The sequence below is a fragment of the Solanum tuberosum genome, unplaced genomic scaffold (genome assembly GCF_000226075.1).
Source record: "Solanum tuberosum cultivar DM 1-3 516 R44 unplaced genomic scaffold, SolTub_3.0 scf00300, whole genome shotgun sequence".
In the NCBI taxonomy this organism is placed as follows: Eukaryota; Viridiplantae; Streptophyta; class Magnoliopsida; order Solanales; family Solanaceae; genus Solanum; species Solanum tuberosum.
In genome coordinates, this window is record NW_006239221.1 from 685,048 (window position 1) to 707,074 (window position 22,027).

The window sequence follows — 22,027 nt, forward strand, 5'->3', positions numbered from 1 at the left end:
CTTGGATATGTATGGCCATTGATGTTTGACATCAATTTATAGGAGATTCTTTTGTCCTAATTTCATATGAAAATACTGTAATCCGTGGACGAATTTAGTGTATATGAGTGTATAAACACCTCTTATAATTTTGTTTAATATTTGTATATTAAGTGCATAATATTGTATATCAAGTTTTTAAATATTGTTGTAAAAAAAATAAAGTTATTTATAATAGGATAAACTACATAACTACACATACATCACTACCATATATACTATATTTATCTCTAGTTTAAAATAATTACATATATTACCACTTTTAATATTTATATCATATATTTTGAAAATTTTAATCATATACACTAATCCCTTATAAGGAATTGAATAATTATCTACTCCTTAATTAATGGTCCATATCCAATACAAGTCAAATCATCTTCTTCTTTTTTCACATATGCAGTTTCCTCCGTAAGCCCATCCCTCCTTCTTCCTTAATTCATCTTTTCCCTCTTTCTTCCTTCATCCTCTCAATATATGTTTGCATGTTCAAATCAACATTATTCTCACGTATTTTAATTTTGTATCTGAGTTAGAGTTCATAATGTTCTAAAGTTCAATTTTGTAGAATTTTACAAATTAGGTTTTATATTTTTTTATTTTGTTGTTTCTCGGACACTTTTAATGGTTGAACATTCCCAAAATCGGATGATTCTCGTCAAAGGTACTACATATTAACAATACTATACTAAATCAAACAACTTTTATTTGCTCATTTTCACTCATCAATTTCTCATTGTAGGGACTGACTCTTCCTCCACCAACATTCAAGTCGAGAATAGATCTAAGTATAGGAATGACTCAATCAAGATGAAGAATTACGCCAAGCTTTAATTAAGAGAAAAAAAATACACCATTAGATGCACATCAAGTGCAACAAATGTTGGATACACATCAGGTGTACATGTATCTAGTTAAGAGTTCATGTATCTGAGTTAAGATTATATGCATCTATGAGAACAAATTTCAGATCCTTAAAGAAAGGAAGAATTTTTGTAATTTTTTAACTTTTTTTTTGGATTAATGATAAGACAAATACTCCACAGTCGTGATTTGTTCCTAAATTCGTGTGTTTCAATTATATTTCATATTTAGATACACATAATTATATGTGCGTTTACTATGTATCCGAGATACATGATTTTGAATATAATGTATGAAATTGATAGTTGATACATCGAGTTAATAATAGATACATATAAAATATACATGAAATTAAAATTAGATCATATAAATAGATACATGAAATTAATATTATATCATATAAATAGATACATGAAATTAATATTATATCATATAAATAGATACATGAAATTAATATTATATCATATAAATAGATACATGAAATTAATATTATATCATATAAATAGATACATGAAATTAATATTATATCATATAAATAGATACATGAAATTAATATTATATCATATAAATAGATACATGAAATTAATATTATATCATATAAATAGATACATGAAATTAATATTATATCATATAAATAGATACATGAAATTAATACTAGACACATATAACATATACACAAAATTAATATTAGATACTTCTATGATACATATGAATGTACTTGTATGATACTCATGTATCTAAGTGTTTAGTTTGTTGGATACATCATATATTGATAATAGATACATCAAATTAATGAATTTTATTATTTTAAGAGTAATAAAATGAAATTAATCAAATTGCATGACCAAGATATACATGTTTTTGTCTTTTATTAATAATATTAACGAATTTATTATTTCAAATAATAATAAAATGAAATTAATTAAACATAAATACACTCCTTGATTTCCTCCTTATATTAAGGAAATCAGTTACAACCTATTAATTTAAACAAATAAAATATGTATCTCGATTTTAAATTCGACAGATACATGTATCTCACGGATTTAAACTCATGTATCCTAAGTATGAAATATGGTAGAGGAAGTAATAGCTAAAACTATTGGGAATCTAAGTAATTAGGACCTAAACTAGTGGGATTTATGTAGTTTGCCCTTTATAATATCGTATATAGAGATTTTAACCATTGTTGTAAGAAAATAATGAGCTACGCGACTGAAAACTTGAGAACTGGCTACCTAAGTGCAAAGTAGTATTGTGGGCTGTACTTTTTCGCTAATATCCCAAAATATAGGAAAAAGGAAAAACTATAGAACAATTTTCACATATAGTAAACATAAAAATTATATTTGTATGTTATAGCTATAATTTGCATAATTGCGCTTCATAGCAAATTTTATGTTTGCTATGGTGCTTTTGATTTATATAATTCGCTAAATACATCCAATTTTATACAAATTGTTCAGTTTTGTATAAATTCATGTATACATTGTAGTTTGTTTAATAAGATCTATATTTGTATAATTATAAGTGTATATGACGAAAAGATATGTATTTGTATTTGTATATACACTTTTTCTCTCGCTTTATACAAACACAAACGCATTTTATACATTTGTATACCGAATGGGTAATTGTATACCGAAAAATGACTAATTGTATATCGAACCAGATGGCAAAAAAATGAGATGTTTGTTGCGAATTACAAATAAAATAAACTATTGCTATAACATTTAATTTGAATTAATAGTTTGCTATTTCATACAATTTTCCCAAAAATAGAGCCCTAAATTTTGTGATTTAGAGTAGATATATCCCTTATTAAAAGGGTGGTGCATATATGGCTCATCGTGTAATAAAGGCGAAATGGTCTGATGGACCCCTATACTTATATCCGTTTGTATTCTGGACCCTTTTACTTAACCATTTGTCAATTGAACCCTTAGATTCAATTAAAATGAAATTTTTAAGCCCCTCCAACCATGTGTGTAACTCACTCTCCTTTACATAAATGACATGTCGTATCCACGTCATATATATTAGTGCCATGTCATAATTATTTTTTAAAATTATTAACCAAAATTATTTTATAAAAGGTATTATATACTCTTCATATGTTAATAAATATCCGTAAAATTTTATTTGTTAACCAAACTTAGTTTAAATGAAAGGTAGCCGAAATTTGATTCTCCATATAATGTTTTAATAAAAGGTAACATATACTCTTCATATAAATTTTTTAATAAATGTAAAAAGAGACGTAAAAGTTGTTAGTGCCATCTCATTCTCCCCATTCACTGTTCACGGCCAAAATCAACCGGAGAAGCCATCGCCGTCGTCATGGCCATTTTTGCCGGCGAAATCGCATATACTCTCTCCCTCACCTATCTTCATCTCCACCGCACACCATCACCATTTTCCTTTCCTCCTCCAACCTCCACAAAACCAACAACCTAAGCTACCGCATCACTAGATCTGACCGAGAAACCTCTTCGTCGCCATGACCTCGCACCCTCACCCACCTCGTTCTTCTCTCCACTGGCCAATGCCGCCTCTCTCTCACTCTATTGCGAAGCAGTGGTCTCCGGCGTGCACCACCAGCGCCGCTTTCTCCCTCCGCGGTTAATCAGTGGACTCAAGATGTGCCCTAAGATCTGATAAATTAATGTTAATAGATTGTGGAGAAGAAGAAAAAAGGGGTGGGTATGGAATGAAAATGGTTGAAAAGGACCGGATAGTGGGTGAAGAAGAAGAAGGATTTTTTTAATTAATTGTTTTTTAAAAAATATTTCTTTTATAATTTTAATATTTTTTAACCCAAAAATGTTATTCACTCGCTTAAAGAAGCGTGTAGTTACACATATTTGCCAACTCAGACATTCTAATGCCACATAAGCTTGGTCAATGGTCAGAGGGATTTGTTACATTGTGTTTTTATTTAGTTTAAGGGTCCAGATGACAAAGGTTTAAATAAAAGGATCCAGAATACAAAATGATACAAATACAAGGATCCATTAGACCATTTCGCCTCTAATAAATAATGCATATTTACTCTTTTCGTTAATATACCTATATTTACCGAATTTATAAATATATTTTGAAATTGATTTTTAATTTCAAAAAATGTCATGTGGCTTTAAAAAATTATTTGACACTTTTGGAGAGATTAAATAAAACTGTGAGGTAATTTTTTAAAATCATGTGGTATTTTTGGAATTAACAAACCAATTGTAAGATATTTTTGGAATAAACAAACCATTTGTTAGACGATGATAGCACCACTTGTTAAAGGAGGAATATATCTATTCTAAACCGCAAAATCTGCTTATCCAAAATTCAATGCAAAATAATGAAAACTCACTTCAAAATTAATTGTTTGGTTTGACTTTTAGCTTATGATTTATAAGTCAAAAGTGTTAAAGTTAGAAATTTTAATTTGTGCTTTTTTTTGTTGTTGTTGTTGTTTTTCTTACTTAAAAATAAGTGCTTATAATTATTTTTCTATTTTACACAAATATTACTAAACTGTTTAAAAATTATTTTGACTTAAAAGTATTAAAAAAAAAAACCAAATACAAATATGCTCTAACAACCAGACTGGCTTATAACTTATAAGTCAAAAATCATAAATTACTAAATTCATCTTATTCAAACACTATAAAAATATTTCAAAACACCTAAAATAAGTCTATTCAAACAGACTCCACATAAAGTGATTATTAAACTGAAAACAAATCTTAGCCTTTGAAATTAAAAAGAACACGTGTCAACAATCTAAATAGGCATTGACATATGCTGAGCTGAGTTGAACCCAATAGAGGAAGGTAAACAGAGACCCACCAACAAAGACCAAAAAGAGCACAACAAATTTGCTCCAACATTTGTGGGGAGAAGATGATACACGATTTTCTATGGGAAGAGAATTACAAGGTAATTTTTGTTAACATCTACTATAGTCTATAGTACTTTACTCCGTTTTAATTTGTTTAACCTATTTTTACATGGGACATAGTTTAAGAAAGTAAAAGATACTTTGCACCGAGACATAGTTGTCAATGAAGTAATTGAGAACCTGGGTCGCAGGTTCAAAATTCGGAGGAGACCAAAAAAATCACTAGGCGATTCTTCCCCATCCGTGCTAGCCTTTGTAGACAGAGTTATCTGGTATCTGTTGTTGGTGGTAGGTATCCCGTGGAATTAGTCAAGGTGCACGAAAGCTAATTCGAACACTACAGTAAAAAAAAGTTACCTGGTACTTGTTGTTGTTCTGTGAGGTGCGCGACCAGGATCATTAAAAAAGAAGAAGTAAAAAACACTTTAATGTTGTGGTCTTAAACAAATTAGGTAGAAAATTGAAATTAATGAGTTGCTAAAGAAGAAAATGAAAGTAGGCCAAACCAATCGAAACGAAGGGTGAATATTTCCATAGTCATTACTGGTAATGGTGAGGATTAGCTGTTGCAATTGTGAAGGCATTAAGTGTCAATCAAGTGGGTGGGGAACCTAAGGTCTCTTTCAAATTCCACCTAATTCACAAAGTCTTGATGGACATAATCCAATTAAGCTCAGAGATTAAGAAGCTTCACAGAAATGTCCTAGTACTTACTTTTGGGGTTGAACTGTAGAAGGTTAAGAGAAATTTCCTAATATTATAAGTTGACTAAATCCAATGTACATAGAACTTTTGATATTTGAAGTGGTACTTATTTATTTTCTCTTTTCTGTATATAACTTTATCCAAAATATCATCAAGTGATCTCTTGCCACAACCATACAATTTATTTTTCTTTTTACACAAATTAACTAAATCCATGGCATCATCTTCACAGTACTGTCCTCGATGGAAGTACGATGTCTTCCTAAGTTTTAGAGGTGAAGATACTCGAAAAACATTTACGAGTCACTTGTACGAAGGTTTGAGAAATAGGGGAATATTTACCTTTCAAGATGATAAAAGGCTAGAGCATGGTGATTCGATCCCACAAGAACTCTTGAAAGCTATCATAGAGTCTCAAGTTGCTCTTGTTGTTTTCTCAAAGAATTATGCTACATCGAGGTGGTGCTTGAATGAACTAGAGAAGATCATGGAATGCAAGAGCGAAAATGGACAAATGGTCATACCGGTCTTCTATGATGTGGATCCATCACACGTTTGAAACCAGACCGAGAGCTTTGCAGAAGCATTTGCCGAACACGAGATAAAGTATAAGGATGATGTTGAGGGGATGCAGAAGGTGCAAGGATGGAGGACTGTCCTAACTGCTGCTGCAAATCTAAAAGGATACGATATCCGTGACGGGTGAGTTAAATACACATCACTGCTTTAATGGAAAAATTAAGAAATGGAATAATTTTCCTATTTTATATCCTAATGGACATTAACAATATGAAATACTTACTAATACTTGACTTTCTCACATCTTCCACAATCAATTTCTTATTTATGTAGGATTGAATCAGAGAATATTCAGCAGATTGTCAATTACATCTCTTCCAAATTATGCAAGATTGCTTATTCTTCATCTTCTTTGCAAGATATTGTGGGAATAAATGCTCATTTAGAGAAAGTTAAGTCCCTACTTAAGATAGAAATAGATGATGTTCGGATGGTAGGGATATGGGGAATAGGCGGAGTCGGTAAAACAACAATAGCAAAAGCCATCTTTGATACTCTATCTTATCAATTTGAAGCTGCTTGTTTTCTTGAGGATGTTAAAGAAAATGCAACAAAGAGTCAATTGCATTCTTTACAAAATACCCTTCTATCTGAGTTGTTAAGACAAAAATATGATTATGCCAATGATAAGTACTGTGGGAAGAGACTGATTTCGTACAGGCTTTCGTCAAAGAAGGTGCTAATCGTTCTTGATGCATAGATCATAGTGATCATTTAGAGTATTTAGCAGGTGATCTTGGTTGGTTTGGTAATGGCAGTAGAGTTGTTGTAACAACTAGAAATAGACACTTGATAGAGAAAGATGATGCAATATACGAAGTTCCTACACTACCTGATCATGAATCTATGGAATTGTTCAATCAGCATGCTTTCAAAAAAGAAGTTCCGGATGAGCGTTTTAAGAACTTCTCGTTAGAGGTAGTAAATCATGCTAAAGGTCTTCCTTTAGCCCTCAAGGTATGGGGTTCTTTATTGCATAAGAAAAGCCTGACTCAGTGGAGAAGCACTGTAGACCAAATAAAGAAAAACTCTAGTTCAGAAATTGTTAAAAAGCTCAAGATAAGTTATGACGGGTTGGAGCCCGAAGAGCAAAAGATATTTCTAGATATGGCATGTTTCTTCCGAGGAGATGAAAAAAAAGTAGTCATTGAAATCCTTGAAAGTTGTGATTTTGGAGCTGAATACGGATTGGATGTCCTGATTGACAAATCTCTTGTGAACATTTCCAAAAATGATAGGGTTGAAATGCATGACTTAATTCAAGATATGGGCAGATATGTGGTGAAAATGCAAAAAGATTCGGGAAAACAGAGCAGACTTTGGGATGCTGAAGATTTCGAAGAGGTGATGGTCAATAATACAGTAAGTAGGCTTCAATTTCTGGTCTTCAAGTCCAATTATTTGTTCCTCTTGCTTCATATTCTTGCAAGTGCACCATTTTAGTTATTTACTTTAACAGGTGAAGCAACTAAGCAAAAGTAACACTTATTGCCTAACATAGCTAATTTGTCAAGTAGCCATTATTAATTAACAATGCCTAATTAATTTATCTTTTGTTATCAAGCCATGAATCAGTCTAGTAGTCGCTTAATATGTTTAATCCGATTTCATTTTTTGGATTAACTTGAAATTTGTATGATATTTTGTATGTACTAAGTACTAACTCAATCAGTAATATCACCCAAATATTTACCTTGAATAACGTTTTATTAATAAACATAATCAAATGGAAAGAATACAAGCAAGGAAGGCCAAAACTTACCTTAACAATCCTCAGTCTGGATTTCACTTGATCATTGATCATTTTTTAGTTAAAAGATGACAATTATTGGTACCGTTTCAATTACAATTTCATTATATCCCAACATGAACTTTTTTCCGACTTGACTCTAAAGAACTTCTCAAAAAGTTTAATATTAGAAAATAGAATTGTAGAATGAATTGCATAAAGCATTTCCCTTAAGCGATACATATTTTTTTGCTAGCTCTTCAAGAACCTCAAGTGCAATAATAAAACATGATGAACTTTGGCATTGCAAGGAGTGGGAAAGTAGTCATACTGGTATGCAGATTTTGTACAGATGTTTGAAGTTTTACTTTGTAGACTAATGATCCTTTTATCAGGGGACAAAATCTATGGAAGCAATCTGGCTACAACGTATTCAAAAGCTACGCTTTAGCAAAAAAGCCATGAAAAAAATGATAAAGCTAAGAATATTACACATCGGTCATTTTGTACCTGACCAACTGTTCGCGTTAGCAAATGATGACTCCATTGAGTACCTGCCCAACAGCTTGTGTTGGTTTGATTGGCATGGATATCCTTGGGAATCATTGCGAGAAAATTTTGAACCTAAAGGACTTGTTCATCTTGATCTCCAGTACAGTTTTTTGCATCATTTATGGATTGGAACAAAGGTACAATTGCTGAATTCAATTTATTTTTCTTTTGGTCAAATACTCACAGACACTCAAAACTGACTACAACTGTCAGATAGACATCTTAACTATTCTAGTGACCATAGATGCCTGGTTGTTCCTGTTTTCCTATCTCATTCTTTCTGTGTTCTGAACATATAACAGCATTTGCCATTTCTACGAAAGCTAAATCTCAGCTTTTCTGGAAGCCTGAGGTGGACACCAGATTTCACGGGGATGCCAAATTTGGAGTATTTGAATCTGATGGAATGTAAGAGTCTTGAAGAGGTTCACCATTCCCTGGGATGTTGCAGTAAACTCATTGAGTTAGATTTGGATGGTTGTAAAATCCTTAAGAAGTTTCCATGTGTTAATGGGGAGTCGCTTGAATCTCTATACCTATATGGTTGCTCTAGTTTAGAGGAATTTCCAGAAATCCTCGGAAGAATCAAGCCGGGGTTAGAAATTAAGGTGAAACGTTCTGGGATAAGGGAACTACCATCATCTATTCAGTACCTAACTCATATTACCAAGCTAGATTTGAGTTCTCTGGAAAACCTTGTAACTCTTCCGAGCAGCATTTGTAAGTTGAAAGGTTTGATGGAGCTAAATGTGTCGTACTGCTTAAAACTTGAAAGCTTTCCAGAAGAGATAGGTGATTTAGAAAACTTGAAGGAGCTTCATGCCACATTCACTCAAATTTCACGACCTCCGTCTTCCATTGTCCGCTTGAACAAGCTTAAATCCTTGACTTTTCAAAAATCAGAAGTAGGCCTCGAAGATAGAGTTCTCTTTGTGTTCCCTCAGGTGAATGAAGGATTAAGCTTATTGGATGTTCTGCGTCTCGATTACTGCAATCTAATTGATGAAGGACTTCCGGAAGACATTGGATGCTTATCCTCTTTGAAAATGTTGAATCTCAGTGGAAATAACTTTAAACATTTGCCTCGAAGCATAGCCCAACTTGGTGCTCTTCAATCCTTGGACTTATCATATTGCAAGAGGCTTAAAGAGTTGCCAGATTTTATGGAGATGCAGAATTTGAAGACTTTGAATCTGTCATATTGTAAAAATCTTGAAGAGGTTCATCATTCCGTAAGATTTCTCAAAAACCTCCATACATTAATATTGACTAATTGTATACAGCTTAAGAGGTTTCCAGGTCTGTGCATTGATTCTCTTCGGTACTTATGTCTACGGGGTTGCTCTAGTTTAGAAAAGTTTCCAAAATTCCTTAGAAACACGATAGTGGAGTCGGAGATTTACATGCTAGAAAATGTGATGAGGGAACTGGAATTTCCACTTACCTTTTCTCAGGAAATCGTTTCCTTGTCACAAAGAGTGTTTAGCATTGTGCTTGGTGGGAATAAGTTTTCCTTGCAGCAAATCCCAAGTTGGTTCCACCATCGGGGAATGGATAAAAGTGTATCAGTCAATTTGCCTGAAAATTGGTACGTACCTGATAACTTCTTGGGATTCGCTGTATGTTACTCTGGCCGCTTAGCTGATTACACAACAGCTCACTTGATTCCCTTATGTGATGATGATGGGATGCCATGGAAACTAGATTTTTTCTACCTTCCAGAAGGTAGAGGTAGATTTTCTACTATTCATTTATTCTTGTTACCTCTCGCTAGCTTATGGGATACATCTAAGGCAAATGGAAAAACACCAAATGACTATGGGCTTATAAGGTTATGTTTTAAAAGTAAAATCAAGAGAACTAACTTCTGTCTGCGCTATTATGTCAGCCAATCTTAACTTTTCTCCCAGGCACTAATCCCGATGTAACTTTTAAAAATCATCTCACTACCCAGAAAACCCACCGGTGGTCCTTCTGACCATCAGAATTCCATCTCTCTCTTTCTTTCTTCTTCCAAATTGCCTCCATCACAACCTCCTTCACCCTATTGCGACCCTACCCCAAAAATACCCATCCTCAAAAAACATCTCACGCGCTCCCACGCGCCTCCTTTCTCCATCAGAATCCGACGCCACGCGCCTCACGTGCCGTCGCGAGGGACCCCAATCGTTTTCACAGGTCATCAGAATCTTCTTTTCCGGCAATAATCCTAACGAAGGAGGGCAGAACCCCCTCCGGCGACCTTCTGTCACCGGAATCCTCATTCCTTTATTTCTTTCTCTTCCCTTTTCTCCCACTCCCAACCTTTCCTTTCCCTTGTACTTCTTGAAATGGAGGAAGATATGATCTTTTTCGCAATGGGTTTCAAGTCTTTTGATGTAGCAAGAGATGTATCTCGAGCAGAGACATGGTATGACTGGACTGAGAAAGGAAGAAGAATGATGAGCAGAGCAAGCTTTAGTCAAAAAACGATGGAATGGATTTGTTCGATTCTCAAGGAAGCGTCAAAGGTGAAAGGAAACGTAGTCAGAAGATGGAAAAGGCAGGAGCATGTGTCAAATGTATTTTGTGCAAGGAACTTTAACAACAAAGGGAGATATATAAGCATTATCAACATACAAGGAAAGAACAGAGCTGTAATAATAATTCCTGAAATCACATTCAATGCTGGTTGGTGGGACTTGGCCACCAAAATTGAAAAATTCATTAATGACAAAGCTTTTAAGACACCTAGTAAGAATTACAAGATGTTTGATAAAGAGATATCATATGCAGAAACTATCAGGAGGAGCAAATGGTCTTCTAGAGAGATCGAGACAGCCATCATAGAGGAGGAAGGAAACACCATCATTATTGACGGAGAACCCGACCAAAATCAAAATGAACTCTTAGGGAGAAGTCTCGTTGGCAGATTTCCAGAAAATGGAACTGAGAACCCAACCCTGTCGGAAGTTCGTAGATGGGTGAGCAAAAACTGGACCCAAACTCATGGCATCAACATCTACGAGATGGGACACAATCACTTCCTTTTTGAATTCTCTTCCATCACTGTTGCTGAGCATATTCTCAGAGGAAGATGGCTATGGATGAACCAGAGCATACGGCTACAATGGTGGACGCCGACTGTGGGTGCAACTCAATCAAGAACTAAAATCAATCATTCTTGGATCAGATTGGTGGGCCTCCCTCTACATCTGTGGTCACAAAATGTGTTCAAAGCAGTAGGAGATTTTTGTGGGGGTTGGGTGAAAACAGAGGAGGAGACGGAACTACGCAACCACCTCAAATGGGCAAGAATTCTTGTCAAAAACAACGAAAAGCCCATTCCGAAGGAGAAGGAGGAGACGGAACTACGCAACCGCCTCAAATGGGCAAGAATTCTTGTCAAAAACAACGAAAAGCCCATTCCGAAGGAGGTGAAGGTAGCTTTCGGGGGGCATGGTTTTATCTTACAAATATGGGATGAGACACCGACGAGGTTCTTCGTCGGAGAAGAAGACCTCGAGGTCGTAGGTGACGGGAGGGCCAAAGTCTCGATCCAGCAGGTAATACCCAAGGGAGGGGCAGCGAAATCCACGCCCTTGACAGCTGGGGGCAGGAATAATCACGTGGGGTCTTCAAAAGTTTTTGAATTCTTTAAAGGGGCACGTGCCCTGGAGGAACATAAAGGAAAAGGAAAAGAAATCAAAATGTTGGGCCCAGACCCACTGGCCCAACATGGTTTGATTCTACCTTAAATAGTAGATTATCGGCTCCAACTCCACCTCGTGCTATCGAGACAATTAGCTGGAAGAAGGTAAGGCATGAAAAAGCACACAAGCACCTTGCTTTGATCCAAGTAGTACAGCAAATCATGTTTGTATTCTTCTACCAGGCAGCTGAATATTTCCAAAAGCTTCTTCATGAACTAGAGATCATATGTTTCTACAGTTTAGATCCAGTCTTTGAAGGTGTTTTACGATTTGTGGTCGAGTTTCAAAAGTTTCAACCAGAATTGGTTGCTAGAGCTCATCTCCAGGTAATTTATAGCACATATAAATTCTGCATGCGTCCATTCATGAACATTGTGCACATCAATTTTGCCTGTTCTAATCTTGTTAATTCAATGACTTAGTCCCTGAAATGGGAAGCTGATGTAGGCAACTCTTAGAACATCCCACATTAAGTTGCTGTCTTTACTCTTGTAGTCCAAAGAAGAATTTGTGCAGGGAGAGGAATACTAAGTATTTATGTAATCCTAAATCATCGTCGCCCGTCGGTGTATAGACCCAAAGTATGGATCGTAGAGTTCAGAAAAAGTTATTTCTTAAATTTAGGCCTAGTGATTAAGCCATGAAGTGAACTGTACAGGATTGAAGGTTTTTATTTTTCTGCTCCCAAAGTCAATGACTTTGCTAACATATGCACAGAGGATAACTCACATTTTCATGTTAATGCATCTTGGTATTTGTGGTGATGACGTGATTGGAAGTTTATCCCAGAACAAGGATCTCTGTTAAGCTATTATGCTCATCTTTTCTCTACAAGTTTTTGGGAACTCAGATGTTTAAATTTAGTTAATGTTTTTGCATAATATTTAGTTATTATTGGGCCATCTTATGACTGAATAAGCCTTGTAGTTATGGTGCAAAAGGTTGGCATTAGCTTTTCGAGTTATCAAGAATCAACAAAGATATTTTCTATCTGAATTCACATGAAGAAAAATATGTCACCAGAAGATTATTCATTCATCAGCCGTCCAGAGGGGTGGTTGTGGGGTTGAGGGTTCATAACTTATGGCTCATATACTGGTTATGATTTGCCTTCTAATCTTCTATTGTATGTAGCAGAATTTGTGATCCAAGTTCATTTTTTTTAACTTGTTGAACTTTAAGATATATTTTATCTTTTCTCAATGACATTCTCATGTGAAAGACTAATCAACAGCATTTGCTGGTTCAAGATGGGAAGCTTTATGGGCGTGACTCTGTCTTTGCTGTGATTTGTAAAGCTTCTTTGTTACCTGAGGTGGCGAAGAACCATGATATTCAGAAGAACGAAACTGTTGTACAGCTTGGGCAAGTAAGCATGAGTTTATTAAAGGGAGACTTTCTATGTCCAGAGCTTCTGATAAAAAATCTATCCTCAAATTTTTCTGTGCCTATTGGTACTCGTAAAATGTCAAACTGATCTGTTTTGGGTTTTATTTGTCGCCTAATTGGCTAGGTTTCTGCTTTGATCAAATTCCTTTTGCCTAGTCTATTTAATGAGATCTGTCACCATTAAAAACATGCTTTTGTCTAAAACAGTTGTTAATCACTTTGCTTCGAGTTCTTTGTACCAACATTTCGTGGCAAAGGCGTAAACTTGGAAAGATTTTGCAAGATTGGCGCATCATACACGTACAGGTTTGAACAGTATACACTTGTTGAAATGCCGTTTCTTATCCCATTTGTACTTCTATTCTTGTGTATTTGCCTCTTTCTTTTTTTATCGTGATCATTACTTTTATACATTTTGTGGCCTGCGTCTTAGATTCCTCCATGTTCGGATGCTAAAGCAGAATTAGAATTTGAACTCTTCGCTTGTTCAAGTTGGCAGATAAAAAAACGTATACTGAGTAAACCACAGTCCTTCAAATGTTTTCTTACTTAGATATAAGCATGATGATTGGTGCGGAATGCAAGTGGAATATGAACAAATATCTGTCTTTATGATGGTCTACATAGGTGTGTTTTTCCTAAGGTTGTATTGAAATCCTGTGCCTTGGACATGGTAAGTTAAAATAAGTTAACTGCTGATAGATGCAGGATGCATCTGTTAAGGTGTTAGTGGGAATCAATTTTATTAACAATATTCTTTTGCTGTTAAAGAGTAGATATACAACGTAGAATTTACTCAAATGTGTATGTTTTGCCCTTATGTGAGAGTAGTACTCATTTTAGTGAATTGATATTTGTATCAAATCTTAGTCGCTAGCTTATTGATCTTTAGATGTTTTCTTAGAGATTTGTATTAAAAAGGGGCAACTCAATCACTAAGTGCCTGCTATGCCCAAGATCTAGGGAAGGGTTAGACCACATTGGGTTAATTGTAGGCAGAGACTTACCTTGCATTTCCGTAAGAGGCTGTCTCCATGGCTTGGACCTGTGACCTCCTGGTCTCACGGAGAGAACCCTTTCTGTTGTGCTAACACTCCCCTTCTTGTTTGGTGATTTCTATACCTTTAGAAAATGTAGAGAACCTCTAGTTGTAGAGAACCTTAAATTGTCTTAAAAGACGAATTATTGAGTTAGGTATCAAAAGGACCCAAAGGGAGTGAATGGACATTATGTTGGGTTAGAACAATACAAAGGTATTCTTAAAGTGGGATTCAAAGTTGGTAATGGAAGGAAAATATCCTTTTGGAATGATAACTAAGTTGGGGATACACTGAAATACCTATTTCCAGAATTACACAACCTATCCTTTTTCCAATTCATGGAAAGATCATCAAAAAGTTGGATGCTATCAGAAGAAACTTTCTTTGGCAAGGTAATGGTGAAGGGGGGAAGAAGCATCACTTGATCAAGTGGGAGATTGCTATAACCAACAAAAAAGAAGGAGGTCTAGGAATTAAGAACTTGAAAGCACAAAACAAGAGTCTTCTGCTAAAATGGCTATGGAGACTGGCAGCAGATGAGCAAGGCCTGTGGAAGGACATCATCATTGCAAGATATGGTAGGGAAGGACCATGGACTACTCAGGAAGTTAAAATTCCTTATGAAATGGGACTATGGAGAACTATCAGAAATCAATGGCCAAAAATGTGGGGTAATACTGTGATCAAAGTGGGCAATGGCAGAAAGACCTTGTTCTGGAATGATGTATGGGTGGGGCAAACACCTTTAAGGCAACAGTTTCCGGACATTTATAATCTTAATCAACAGAAGCTAGCTACAATCTCACAGATCAAAAATGCACAAGGTTGGAATCTGTCCTTCAGAAGATTCCTCAATGACTGGGAAGTGGAGAGAATGATCCAATTCTACAATACTTTGGAACAAGCTAAGAGCCTTAATTTTGAGGAAGATAGATTGTTGTGGAAGATGGATAAAGATGGCAAGTTCAAGGTGAAATCAGCATACAAGCTACTGGATATCTCAACTGAAACCAAGGAAGGTTGGCCATGGAAGATGATCTGGAATTGGATGCGTCAGATTTTCTGGTTGTTAGTGTTTTGTGATCATTGTCCAATCTCTTCCTTACAATTGCTTATTGTTTTTGTAATGTAATTGTTAGCCTAATCACTTTTGTCAATTTTGCAGGTACAATTCTATTTCTTTGGTAATGAATAGACCCAAAGGATACTAACTGCTGCTTTAACCTCAAAGTCAGCATCTATTACATGAAAAAGGGCATACAGGTCAACAATGAAGCGTTTTGTTTATATTGATGATGATGATTTGTCAAACAATATTTACTGTGACAACCGGATCTCAAACAGAAAATATACTGTATGGAATTTTCTTCCAAAGAACTTGTGGGAACAATTCAGGTAACTTTCTTAATTTGTTACATAGAAGTTCTGCATTCTATATTAGATTGAACTTGCAGCTTTGAGATATTTCCATTTTGGTTTTGTCACGAATGTTTTGCTATCAATAACGATTAGGCTATCACAAAATTCATTTTATCCTCAGTACACAAAACACAATTTCTTGAGGGCGGACATAAATTCTCTTATTTTACTTTTCTGCTTTACTTTTCCGTTTTGGATAAAGGGCCCTGGCTAATGTAGAAAATTTAGAGGCAACATACTAAGTTGAGATGGATAGAACAAGATGATGAGGGGCTTCTCATCGGGGAGAAGAGGGATGGGAGAGTCTGATATAGAGGGAGATGATGGTCTCATAAGAGATGGGGGGCTAGGAGTAACTTTACTTTCAATTGGCACTCTTGGGGTAGTTGTTGTGTATATTCATCCTAGAGGAAAATTACATTATGGAGAAGTATAAAACTGTGAAACTTGGAGTAGCGAAGACTAGATGTTCCATGTGTGTATGAAAGGGGATCATGAGGGAAACAAGTTCTTAAAGCATATTGATTGCACGTAGAGGCGTATGCAGGAGGGGGTCCCCAGGTTCACGTGAACCCATGCTCCCCTCCCGAAATCATATATAGTAGTGTTATATATTTTAATTTTTTGTTAAATATAAATGTGTGAACCCATACTTGAAGTATCATATAATGCGACGATGATTGGGTGCACCTCTCAGTGAGGTTAGGAATTTGACTTTTATATCTATCTTGTTTTATTTTTCTTTCTAAAATTTGGTAACATCTCTCTAAGTGGTTATTGATAGCACTTTTTGTCGTTTTAATTTATTAAGCATTTCAATTTTGGAACTATAATTTAAAATTTTAACCGGTTTAAATGATAAGAACATAAATGTCAAACCGATTAGATCCACATTTTCATAATAGTGTACTCATCCCAAAATCCTGGATACACCTCTGGACTCATTCACTTGCACGGTGGAAAAGGGCAATTGTTAGTTTTGGAATGATGTGTGATGTGAAGGAACTATCTTACAGGAGGCAACACCTTGGGCATCAGGGGTGGAAAGCTATAAGAAAGTTTTGGCGTTTGATTATTTGATGAGGATAGTGGGGATTGTATATAATTTATATGACGCACTAATTTACTACTAAAACTTATCACTAATTTGAAGATCCTTATATACTTTGCATCCCTTAAGTTCTAGGTAGAGAGACCAACTTGAGTTTGTTTATTTTAGCAACAAAGAAAAAAAATAAACGATCACTGAGTTATCGTTGGTAAACTTGCCGCAGAAAAGTCTGTCGATGAAATCTTATTATCATGTTGGAATGTTGTGCAATAACAATGGTCGGAGTAGTGGTCCGGAAGAAGTGGTGCTGTGAGAATGATGGAAATAAGGCGTATTGTCGATGGAATGGTCATTGCCAAAGAGGTGGTATAGCCAATTGGGTCACCATAAATAAGCTTGCTGCTGCAAGAATAGTCAATGGAAAGAGATGTAGTGCTGCCGGAATGATCACCATGAATAGCTACAAAAAAAAGAAGAAAGTATAATATAAATGAAAATAAAGACAAACTTTGCAACAGTTGGAGGTGGATGGAGCTATCATCAAGGACCCTGATACTATTAAGGAGGCAGTGCAGAAATTTTATGAAGGCCTTTATAAGGAGACTGAGCAGTGGAGTCTTGGTTTGAGACTTCATGATGTATCTAGGATTACTGAAGAAGAACAAATATGGCTTTAGAGGTCTTAGAAGGAAGAAGGAATAATGTAATGCCTCAACCAGTGTGTTATGGAGAAGGCATCATTAACACCATTCAGGTTTTCCATTCCAATCAAACTTTCGAGAAGAGTTTTAATGCAACTTTCATTGCCTTGATTCCTAAGAAACCAGGAGCCTCTAGTTGCACATCAAGCAGTTCTGACTCAGGACAACCTTATGAAAAGGGGAAGGCAGTTATGCTCCAGATGTTTTTTTTGTGAAGCTGAAACAGAGACAGTAAACCATCTTTTTTTACACTGTAAAGTGACTGAAAAATTATGGCAATGGTTCATTAATCTCAGGGGTATTAGATGGGCCATGCCAAGACATACTGTAGAAGCTCTAGCATGTTGGAATAGGGATGGAAATCAATCAGGACACAAGGAGAGATGGAAGATTGTCCCTGCATGCATCTGGTGGACAATTTGGAAGGAGAGAAATCAGAGATGTTTTGAGAACAAGAGCATTTCCTTCCAAAGTATGAAGATGAACTGTCTAGCAACATTCTACTTTTGGTGTATTCAATCTGTACCTAAGGATATAGGGGACATCACTCTGTTTTTAGATAGTCTATAATGGATATAGGTGATAGATTTGTTTTGGATGTTCCTTCATATTTTTGATGTAACTACTTAGGAGCACACTATTGGTGTACTTCCTTCTGTTTATAATACCAGTTAACTTTCTCAAAAAAAAAGAAAGTAAAATCAACTATGGATTTCGTCTGTTGTATAAAGATGACATAGAACTTGAGGCCTTGAATTGGGACAAGGAGGAAAATAATGATGATCAACCAACAGAACATAGCATTGGGACCTATGTTGCTCGGACTCTTCAAAATTGTTGCCTCACTCGTCAACTTTTTTGATGAGTCCAACAAACATAGATTGGGACAAGGAGGAGAAGATATGACAGTAGTGAACACCATGACTCCGTAACCAATTAGGTCACATTCTAATATTCATGGGATACACTTTGCAGCTCATTCTTCCAAATATAGGTAATATACTACTAATCCATGGGTTCAAAACTTCTTAATATATCAGAGGTAATCTCTTTTTTAATAACAACTATCTCTCTTGTTATGACAGGGAGGTCGGGGAAAAGATGGAACAATTGATGATGCATTACAGTGTAAGACAGTGGAGGAAGCTGGAGTACGAGGTGAAGTTGAGGTTCGTTCTCCCTCGTGATCTCTTTCTTTTATGCTAGGTGAAAAATAAGAAACAAAGTGTTTGTACTATCATCTGTCATTTGATAGTTAAACGGAAAAAGTTACATAGCAACTCTTTGCTCTCAAGACTGTTTGTACTATTGAATGATTAAATCTGATGTTGTGATCGCGGTTTTTAAAATCTTATAATCTACTATTTTGTTGACATTGAATTGATAAGAAGTAATAACATCTACATTTTTAGACTACTTAGAAGTGTGGTTCTAACAAGGATTATGGATTACATTTGCAGTGCAAACGAGAATAGAACCGGTGACACTGCCTATGTTTCCTCTGTTCGTAACAGAACGATTAGAGTCTTGGCCTGAGAAAGAGATTCACGAAAGAACTCAGGTATGCAATAATCCGTTAAATTTTGATAAGTAAGGAAACTTAAACTAAAGATACATTAGAATGTATTAAAATATTACTATAATTTTGTGGTCTTAATAATGTCATGTCTGAAATTGAAATAAAGAGAGTAATAAATCCTTTTTTTTTACTGAGTGTTGTGTAAACACATTTAATAAGGGATAAACCTCTATTATTTAATTTCCCAAAAGTTTAATTTGACTCTAATTTCCCAAAAGTTACAGTAAAATCCCTCTAATTCCTGCCCAAGTCAATAATAAAATCCCTAAATTTAATAGCTTTTTGTTCTAATATAAATAAATATGATGGTGTCTTACTTCAATTGTATCACGATTAAATGTCACATCTTCTTGACGAAATCACTATGCTTATTCTCTCAAATTTACCCGTGAAATCTCTGTTACGATTCAAGTGTGTTTCTAAGTCATGGGGTTGTTGGATTTCAAGTCCAAATTTTCAGCTCTCAAATCAACAACGAGACGGAGTGATGATCATGTTTACAACACGTTCAACTAGGGATAGCTCATTCCAATTCATATATCAACAACTCACTTTTGAAGAACTTGATTACCCTTGCATGATGAGTTGGCATCATACCCAAAAATATTTTAGGTTGTTGGGGTCTTGTCATGGTCTCATACTAATACATGTAGACGAGCATATTTACTTGTGGAATCCTGCCACCCGATTTTGCACCAAAGTGCTTGAGCTTGACCGATTGAACGATGATGATTATTTTATGGTTGGTTTAGGAGTTTTAAATTAATGTCTTTGTATGACTCGATTAGATTATGATAAGAGCGGTGTTGAGATATTTGTCATGAAGGAATCATGGATATTCTTATATTTCATAAGGAATTTAGAAATAAATCCTTCTCATGATTTTGTTGTGCCCTTTTTTGTGACAAAAATGGGAGAAATAGCTTTGGAAATAGAGATTGATTTTCACGATAAAGTTATCGTATACAATCCTAAGAATGATAATATGAGAGCTATTCTCGTTATCGAGAAGGTGACGATGTGTTTTTGCAGCCCCATCGTTAACTATGTAGAAAGCTTGATCTCTCCGAAGGAATACTTCTGGAGTGGGAAGTTGCACAAACAATTTGGAAAACCTATTTGGGAATAGGAATTTTAATTGATTTTCATTAGGGATCTTTTATTTTATTTTTCCTTCTTAATTTTTTATTTTAATTCCACTTTTAAGTTGAAGTTTCTTTAGTCTATGATCTCTTTGTTAATAGTCTCCTATGCATAGCAAGCCAGCATATAAAAACTTCATTTTATATAAGATTGATGCAATCCTCGATGTTTGAGATGTATAACGTCACTAATAATTTGTTGGAGAACAAGGTTTGTTGGACTACTATAAATAATTAAATATGATGGTATCTTACCATATCACAATTTTTTAAAATAATAACAATCTCTACCATTTTTCTATTACTATTTTATATAATAGAGTTTTACTTCTCGAAATGGTACATCTGCCCGATGAAATCACTATGATAATTCTTTCAATTTTACCCATGAAATCTCTATTACGATTCAAATGTGTTTTTAAGTCGTGATGTTGTTGGATTTCAAGTCCAAACTTTCAGCTCTCAAATCAACGACGAAAAGGAGCAATTGCCAACTTATATTTTTCGACATGGAACTTTAAGCCCTCCTTTCGATTAATAAACCAACAACTCACTTTGGAAAAACTCAATTATCCTCTTAAGTCATGAAGATTAGATTTACATTCGAAGTTGCATGATTTTGGTTCTTGTCATGGTCTTATACTGTTTAATGTAAACAAACATATTTACTTGTGGAATCCTGCACCCTATTTTTCATCAAAGTGCTTGAGCTCAACCAATTGATAGATGACTATAAAATACATGGGGGACTTTGTTTCGACTCCCCACGAATGTTTACAAGGCAGACGGCAGTGTTGATTATGGAATATTAGGGTAGAGTTGGTGCTGATGAGTTTGTTATAATCGCTAGTCTCAAAGACAAACAATGGTGGGAACTCGAATTCCTTTATGTTATCTACTGAGTGAGTGAAGCAATTACATTGTAAGGACGACTTCACATAAAGATTAAAAAAAAATCGATAATTGAAAATAATGAATTTTGGATGCACCCTTTTTTTTGGTTTCCCACCTGGTGTCCGGAGCCCACATTGGAGCTCCGACTAAATTCGGATCCCGCACTGCAGGGCCCATTCAAGGATTGCGCTCCCAACAGAATTTTCTCCATACCCAGGGCTCGAACCCGAGACCTCTGGTTAAGGGTGAAGCACTCCCACCAGTGCACCACAACCATGTTGGTAATTTTGGATGCACCTTGATTCTTTTAACCAAGTAATATATTTTTATCTCAATTCTAAAAAGTTACGTTTCATATGTTTTCGTTCCCTGAGCCTTAATCTAAAAGAGAATGTTATTGTTGGTTTAGGAATTTCATATGAATGTCTTTGTATGACTCGATTAGTAGATGAGGGTGATGTTGAGATATTGATCATGAAGGAATACGGAGTAAATAAATCGTGGACATCTTTATTTTTCATAAAGAATTCAAAAATAAATTCTTGGAACGAAATTGTAATGCCCTTTTTCATGACAAAGACAGGAGAAATAGTTTTTAAGATATTATTATGATTAAAACATAGTTGTATACCATTTGAAAAATGAAAATACGAGAGAAACGTCTTTTTTATTATGTCAATATTATTATTTTTTTATTTTCTAACTTAATTTCTATTTTACTGGAGAGTTTTTTTTTTTTTTGGAACCTCAGGATAACCCG

General features: G+C 35.1%; 1 long non-coding RNA gene and 1 pseudogene across 1 annotated transcript; both read left to right on the forward strand.

The window, feature by feature from the left end:
- The first annotated feature begins 4,752 nt into the window (after positions 1–4,752).
- Positions 4,753–20,113, forward strand: LOC102596819 (TMV resistance protein N-like; annotated as a pseudogene).
- LOC102592729 (uncharacterized) lies at positions 12,080–13,749 on the forward strand. Its single transcript, XR_368262.2, has 4 exons — positions 12,080–12,156; positions 12,235–12,378; positions 13,287–13,421; positions 13,649–13,749. It is a non-coding gene; the product is annotated as an uncharacterized lncRNA (long non-coding RNA).
- Positions 20,114–22,027: the final 1,914 nt, after the last annotated feature.